Below are 8,293 nucleotides of genomic sequence, written 5' to 3'. Positions count from 1 at the left end.
GAGCTTTGTGTGTCCTTGCGGCGTGGTCCTGGTCCTGATCCTGGCCCGAGGGGTTCCTGTGCTCTCTCAGGTTGGGTTCCTGGGGGAAGCCCACTGTCTCTGCAGGACAGGTGACTTACCCCGGCCTGGAAAGGTACCTGGCCGCCGCCCCTTCCATCGCTCCCAGACTGGGGTTCGAATGCCCCCTCTGATGTCAGAGAGCTGGGTCGCTTTGGGCGAAGGAGCAAGGTCGTGCTGTGGAGTAGAGGGCGCGCTGGGCCTGGGGTCGGGAACACCTGGGCTCAGACACAGCTTCAGACACCTACCCAGCCCGTGACTCCTGGGCCAGTCACCTAACCTCTTGTCTGCCTCAGTTACTGCATCTGTAAAATGGGCACGATAGGAACAGCACCTGCCTCCCGGCTGTGGGGAAGTTCCAATGGGATAGTATTTGTGAAGTGGCTAAATCAGTGCGTAAAAGGTAGCTGTGATCAGGTTACTCAGACCTCCCAGGCCTCAGTTTTCTCTGTACAATGAGCAGGTTGGACAAGATGACCTCAGGGGTCTCTTCCAAATTTATATATATGATCCTATGATTCTTTTTTAACTTAAAAAATAGTTCTTAATTTAGTAAACACCAAATAAAATGAGCATCTCTATCTATGGTAGAACAAGAGAGGACTGTATGTAAAATTGTGAATGTTGTTTAGAGCTTGCTTTTCAAATGTACTCTGTAATAAAGTCATTTTAAATACAATTGTTGTACACCTGCAAAACATGGACAGTCTACCAGCACCATGCCAGGAAACTGAATCGCTTCCATTTGAATTGTCCTAGGAAAATTCTCAGGATCACCTGGCAGAACTGGCATCTGGCAGTACCAGATACTGAAGTCCTTTCTCAAGCTGAACTTCCAAACATTCAAACTATGCTTCAGAGATCACAACTCCGATGGGCTAGCCATATTGTTCCAATGCAGAATGTACACTTGCCAAAAAGACTATTTTATGGAGAACTTACATGGGGCAGGCTATCACATGGTGGTCAGAAGAAGCGATACAAGGACACTCCCAAGGTCTCTCTCAAGAACTTTGGATTTGACTGTGCAACATGGGAGACGCTGGCACAGGACCACTCAGCATGGTGTGCCCACATCAGAAAAGGTGCTGTGCTCTATGAGCAAAGCAGAATTGAGACAACACAAAGTAAATGTAGGATGTGCAGATTTGGAGTATCCACCCCAAATGTTCACACGGATTATCTGTGCCCAATTTGTGGTAGAGCATTCTGAGCTGGTATAGGTCTGATCAGCCACACTGAAAGTTCACTTTATCATGGTGATGTCATTTTGGTCCTTTTCGATAATGAAGGACAACAACCAGTGATAATAAAGTCAACATGTAACTTGCAAAGCTGTTCCACTGGTCTGTGTGTGATTCATTCCTTTTGGCCTTCTGTTTTCTTCTCACTTGGGGAGGTGTGGGGGTGGGGAGGCTTGAAACTCTTATTCTAAATCTCCTTTCCCTCCTACCTCCTGTCCTTCTTTAGGAGGAAAAAAAAGGAAGAAAAAAGAAAATCCTCTTTTTTTAAACAAGTATTCATAGCTAGTAAAACAAATTCCAACACTGACCATGTCCAAAAAATTATGTCTTATTCTGCATCTTCAGGCAATAAACATTTATTAGATGTCTACTGCATGCTGGGAATACAAAGAAAGGGAAAAGACAATTTCTGCTCTCAAGTCTAACAGATGAGAAAACATGCAACCATCTATGTACAAACAAGATTTTATATATAGCTGTAGGTTACACACACATATAGCATAAATTGGAAATAACAAAGAACAAAGGCATTATTAGAATGAAGGGGTGTGGGGAAAAGCTTCTTGTAGAAGATGGGATTTTAGGTGGGTCTTGAAGGAAATCTTCAGTCCATCACCCCTTTGTCAAGAAGGTGACAGAGGTTACCTGTCATGCATGACCTCAAGGTAAAAGACCTCAAGGTGGGTCAAATGTTTCATTACTAGCATTCTAGAATAGTGGTTGAGCCTATGATTCTGTTTTATAGTATTTTATTTTTTCTAATTATATATAAAGACAATTTTTAACATTCCTTTTTTAAATAGAATTTTGAGTTCCAAATTTTCTCCCTCTTTCTGTAAGACAGCAAGCAATTTGATATAGGCTTCATATGTGCCATCATGTAAAACATATTTTCATATGAATCATGTTGCAGAAAAAGAAAATTTACCAAACAAAAAGAGAAAATTATAGTTTGCAAAAGGAAAAACCATGAAAAAAAAGGAAGTGAAAATAGTATGCTTTGATTTGCATTCAGACTCCATTAATTCTTTCTCTGGATGTGGATAGCATTTTTCATCATGAATCTTGGAACTGTCTTAGATCAGTGTGTTACTGAGAAGAGCTAAGTCAATCATAGTTGATCATCAAACAAAATTATTGTTATTGTGTGCAGTGTCCTCCTGGTTCTGCTCACTTCACTTTGTGTGTGTGTTTTCCTTTGTTGCTGAAGAAGACTATGCCATCAGAGAAATAATGACGACTTGCAGGTGACTTTGTTTTGAGTGAGGGAGGGCTGTGCAGGTCACCAACCTTACTTCTCCTCCAGAGCCATCTGAATCCAGTGACCAGATATTCATCAGGATGACTGGAGATGACCCAGGATGAGGTCATTGGGGTTAAGCAACTTGCCCAAGGTCACACAGCTAGTGATTGTCAAGTGTCTGAAGTAAGATTTGAACTCAGGTCCTCCTGCCTCCTGCACTGATGCTTTATCCACTGCACCACCTAGCTGCCTCACTTCACTTTGTATCAGTTTATGTAAGTCTTTCCAGGTTTTTCTGAAATCTGCCTGCTCATATTTCTTACAGCACAATAGTATTCCATTACATCCATATACTACAACTTGTTCAGCCATTCCCCAATTGATGGACATCCCCTCAATTTCCAATTCTTTGCCAACACAAAAAGAGCTGCTATAAATATTTTTACACATGTGGGTCATTTCCCATTTTTTATGATCTCTTTGGGATACAGACCTAGTAGTGGTATTACTGGCTCAAAGAGTATGCAGTTTGATTGCCCTTTGGGCATAGTTCCAGATTTGAGCCTGTGATTCTTGTCTTTGTATCCAGGGAGTTGAGGAGAGGGAGGTGAGAAGAGAAGGATTCCAGAAAATGTATAACAATCAATGCAAAAGCACATACAGAGAAGGGTGGTAGAGTGTCCTGTGTGAAGAAAAGGAGACCTGTTTGGCTAAATGACAGTGTGCAAGGGAGTAAGGTCCACTGAGGCTGGAAAACAGGTTGTGATGGGCTTTATCAGCTCAACAGACAAGTTTCTATTGTACCCTAGAGGCAGTAGGGAATCACTGGGGTTGATTAAAGGAATGACACAGAGAAATGTGTGCTTAAGAAAAATAACTGGCAGCAGTATGTAGGATGGATAGAGTGGGAAGAGACCTGCAGGCTGGTTTTCAAGAAGCAGAGGAATTAGAGATCAAATTACCAACATTTGATGGATTATGGAGAAAACAAGGGAGTTCCAGAAAAACATTAACTTCTGCTTCAATAACTACACTAAAGCCTTGGACTTTGTGGACTATATAGTAAGTCCTCAAAGAGATGGGAGCGCCAGTTCATTTTACTTGTCTCCTGAGGCACTTGTACACTGGCCAAGAAACAACAGTTAGAACCAAACATGGAACAACTGATCATTTTCGGATTGAGAAAGGATCACGACAAGGCTGTCTATTGTCACCTTATTTAACTTATATGCAGAGTACATTATGCGAAATGCCAGGCTGGATTGGATTATTCAAAAGCTGGAATTAAGACTGCAGGGAGAAATATCAATAATCTCAGATATGCATATGATACCACTCTGATGGCAGAAAGTGAAAAGGAATTAAGAAGCATCTTGATGATGGTGGCTTAGAGAGTGTAAAAGTTGGCTTGATGCTTAACATTAAAAAAAACAGATTTTAGCAACTGGAGACTCTACTACTGGCAAAAGAAAAGCAAAAACAGTCTTTTCTCTCAAAGAGCTCACATTCTAATAAGGAGGTTCAGCATGTAAATAATTAGGTACCTACAAGACATATAGAAAGAATGGATGGAAGGTGATCTCGGAAGGGAAAGTGCCGTTAGGTGGAAGGGACTGGAGAAGTAGTCACCGAACAGATGAGGTTTGAAATGAGTTTTAAAAGTAGGGGCAGCTAGGTGGCACAATGGATAGAGTACCAGCCCTGGAGTCAGGATTTAAATTCTGTTCAAATCCTGGAGTTCAAATCCAACTTCAAACACTGTGTGACCCTGGGAAAGTCAATTAACCCTGATTGCCTCCAAAAATAATATGAACGAAGTCAAAGAAGCTTAGGGGTAGGGCTAAAGAGGTGGAGCATTCCACCAAACCAGTGCAAAGGTGTGGAAATGGGAGATGGTGAGTCCTAGCGGAAGAACAGAAAATTCGCCTGCGTAGCATGCACGATGCAGAGTATTATGTAAAAAGGCTACAAAGGTAGGGAGAGATCAACTTATAAGAATCTTGAGAAGCCAAATAGAGGGGCCCCCCTTCAAAACTACATTGCTAATGAAAAAAATTCCCTCTTCTAGGCCCACAACAATCTAGTGGAAATCTCTCAAGGCTAAGTTGCTTTTTTAAAAAATTTCTTAGAGGCATAGCTAATTTGTTTGCTCAGCTAACCAGAATTGTGTCCTTTACTCAACCAGAGAGATGTTCATTCTTCATAAAGAGATCATAGGATGCTAGTCTTGATAACACATTAAAACCTCATCATTTGTGATGACATTCTATGATTATCTCAACCGAGCTGAGAGGAGGGGAGCAGTGGAGAAATCCTAGGCCACCTAACTTACACTATCCATTCACTACTCCTATGACTGTCTCTTGTTCCTCCCTCTTTAAAATCCTTCCTCAAAACCAGCTTCTTCCAACGGCCCTTTCATGGACCCTTTGGGGTCCCTGAAGAAAACAAGCGATGCATGTAGAACCATAAGTCTGGAACAGAAGTCAGAAGACTTGGCTTCTTGTCAGTCCTGCCACAATCTACGTGACACCTTTACATTTGCTGTTATTTCTTCATCTGTAAAATGAGGAGGGTAAAAAAACCAATCTATGCTGTCTTCTAACAGGAGAAACTGATACCATTCATTCATACATTCATGTATTTAATAGACATTTACCCAGTACCTATTATGTGCGAAGCGTGTGAAATACAAAGCTCTCCAGGAACCTCCAATCAAGTAGGCTGAGATAAGACGCGCCAGATGAAAGACATAAGGGGACCACGATTATTTTCTTCAGATATTTCTATCTTTGAATTGGTTTGCAAGTTTCCTTGTACCCAGCATGTTTGGCTTTGTGTTCCGTCTTTCATTCCTCGGGTGAAACTTTCCCCAGATCCTTCGACTGCACTTCTGTGACCTGCACTCCTGGTTACCCTTGCCTGCACTGGATCCAGTTTGTTAGTGTCTCTTAAGATGCAGCGGTCAGCTCTCCCTTCACTGTTGGTCCTTCATCATGAGCTTTTCATAGAGCAATGTGGTAATGTGATGAGTCACAATAATTTTATTATTAAGTTTATATTCTGAGTGTGATATTAAAACAAGCAAATGGTCTGTGCCTACATGAATTTTAGCAAGTGCCTTTTTTTTTGGCAATAGCAAAAAGAAGGAAAGAATTAAGGAAGGAAGGAAGGAAGGAAGGAAGGAAGGAAGGAAGGAAGGAAGGAAGGAAGGAAAAAAGGACTTATGTGTTCAACAAGTTTTTGGTGTCTCATTTCATACCTGTTGGGGGTGTAAGCTCAGTTTCACGTGGACAGTCTCGGGTAGGTAAAGGTGAGGACTTCTAAACCTCAGAATTCTCATGAGGCCCCCCAGGGAACAGCTGGGAATTGACGCGTGAGACACGGGTTATCTCGTGCATTTCCACCTCTTCTCCATGGGAGAGCATCCCACCCTTGAGACTGACCCATGGTCTGAGCACACCTGTTGTTGACTAGCTAAGGGCTGAGAGCAGGCACGCTATTCACGTGCAAACTATGGGCGGGAGAGCTTAAGTAGGGACAGGAAAGCCTGAAGGCGCTCTTTGTGCTGAGGGGCCCTTAGAGGGCAGAAGGTCCCTCCCCTCTCCCGCTCCCATTCTCTTGCTGTACGATCTTGCCTCCTTGGGAGGAGGAGGATTCCTCTCTCCTGAGGAAGAATTCACCCTGCACATGTAACTAAGATCCTGAATAAAGCCTAACCTTTGTTCGACTCTGGAAAGTCTCTTCTCTCAACACGTTTATCCGGTTGATCTCCGAAGACCTGGACAACAGGTAAGAAAAGGCTCGGGTAGCCCTTCGGTCTCAAGGCCGAACACATACCAATAAATTATATTTTCCAAAATATTTTTTGCCATCTTCCCTCATACCCACCATTGAATTGATCTTATCAAGTAGAAAAATGGACTTAATTTGGAGGTGGGAATGAGAAGGCTGTTGTTGTGTTGCTGAATCCTCTGTAGCTGAAAAAGACCATGCCATCAGAGAAATAATGACATGACTTGCACTTGACTTTGTTTTGAGTGAGGGAGGGCTGTGCAGGTCACCAGCCTCACTTCTCTTCCAGAGTCATCTGAATCCAGTGACCAGACATTCATCAGGATGACTGGAGATGATCCAGGATGCACTGGGAGACCTTGGCCCCTTTAGGCCAAGGTCTATGCAGGTACTCACTTAGGGTGAGGTAACAGCCATTCATTGAATAGGCCTGTTTAAGAAGTAGCCAGGGCATGGCCCCCTTAATGAAGTGAAGAAAAAGAAAGACTTCAGGCTGGGAGGGAAATGGCCACAGTTACTATTGATAATGACAAGAGAGAGGGAAGGGAAGGGAAGGGAAGGGAAGGGAAGGGGAGGGGAGGGAAGGGGAGGGGAGGGGAGGGGAGGGGAGGGGAGGGGAGAGGAGGTGGGAGTGAGAAGGTCAAGCACTCCCCAAAGATGTGGAAATGGGTCCCACTACAAAAACAGAAAGTCAGCCAGTGTAGCAAAACTTTTCAACTTAATTTTTTTCTCCCTGGGTTCTGACTCAGTGTCTACTTCAAATTCCTCTCTGTTTAAAAAAATTTTTTTTTTAAAATTCTGATCTTTTTTAGAGGTTCATATTTTCTGTCTCTGTATGTATATGTCCATTCCTCTGGGATCTCTCTATCTTTCTCAATCAATCTGAGCTAGAAAAATGACTTCATGTAGATTTGTTTTCTTGGACTTCCTGAACAGGATTCCATGTGGTATATTTTCTAGAACTTTTTGGAGGAGCTGGGAAATTGGGGTCTTGATGTGATGCATTTCTTTGTTATTCTGCCACTCACACAGTCACCATCCTAGTTCAGGCCCTTAATAAGCTCATCCGTCATCACTCTAATCCAACCTTAATATAGCTGACAAAGTGATTTTCCTAAAATGCAGGTCTGATCATGTCACATCCTTCTACAGGTGTGCTGAAGCCAGTTCAAACTGACTCTCAATAGCTGATTGTTAAATTTTCAGTGTGAGCACTTACACCTTGGGATCTCCAAGCTATCAATCAGGGCTTGATTTATTGTTTCACTGATTACCTAGACTTAAGAAAATGTTGGAGAAAGTGTTTATAATTTAGATTAAGTTTAGAAGTGTATTGGTTAGTACTTTTTAGAGAGCCAGTTGTTAAATATTTACTAGTACATTACTGTCTCTTTCACCCTGCTTGATAAGCTCTAGTGGTTTTTTTCTCTTATACCTAGAATCATTTCTTCATGACCCCTTCTGGTTTCCCAGTCTTCTTACATACTGCTCCCTTCCATCAATATTGGCCAACTTGCTGTTTTGAACATACAAGATCTGAGTTCAAATCAGAATTCAGACACAATACCTATGTGGACCTGGACTAGTCACTTAGCCTCTGTCTACCTCAGTCATCTGTAAAGTAAGTATAATAGTAGTACCTATCTTCTCAGGGTTGTTGTGAGGATCAAATCAAATAATATTTGTAAAGCCCTTAGCACAATGCCTGTGACAAAGAAATCAAAGAAGAGGTTTCCACATTGTAGGCACTTGATACATAATAGGCATTTAATAAATGCTTTTCCTCTTCCCTTTCTCCCATCTTTGTTTCCTTATATTGGCTGTCCCCCATGTCTGGAAAGAACCAGATGAGCAATGAATGAATTGTGTGATCTACACCCTTGGAGAGAAAAGGATACTTACATCCACGAAAGATCATAGCTTCATTGAAGTATCAAAGAAGTTAATTGTTAAA

At 42.1% G+C, this 8,293-nt stretch overlaps 2 long non-coding RNA genes across 2 annotated transcripts; both read left to right on the top strand.

Annotated features, from left to right (window-relative positions):
* The first annotated feature begins 8 nt into the window (after window positions 1-8).
* LOC140526886 (uncharacterized) lies at window positions 9-1,388 on the top strand. Its single transcript, XR_011974576.1, has 2 exons — window positions 9-133; window positions 817-1,388. It is a non-coding gene; the product is annotated as an uncharacterized lncRNA (long non-coding RNA).
* A 4,714-nt stretch (window positions 1,389-6,102) lies between these two features.
* LOC140526880 (uncharacterized) lies at window positions 6,103-7,960 on the top strand. The gene is made up of 3 exons (XR_011974575.1): window positions 6,103-6,336; window positions 6,629-6,727; window positions 7,779-7,960. It is a non-coding gene; the product is annotated as an uncharacterized lncRNA (long non-coding RNA).
* The last annotated feature ends 333 nt before the right edge of the window (window positions 7,961-8,293 follow it).

Source organism: Notamacropus eugenii, chromosome 1, assembly GCF_028372415.1.
Source record: "Notamacropus eugenii isolate mMacEug1 chromosome 1, mMacEug1.pri_v2, whole genome shotgun sequence".
In the NCBI taxonomy this organism is placed as follows: Eukaryota; Metazoa; Chordata; class Mammalia; order Diprotodontia; family Macropodidae; genus Notamacropus; species Notamacropus eugenii.
The sequence above is the reverse complement of the archived record's forward strand: the minus strand, read 5'-3'. Positions and strand labels throughout refer to the sequence as shown.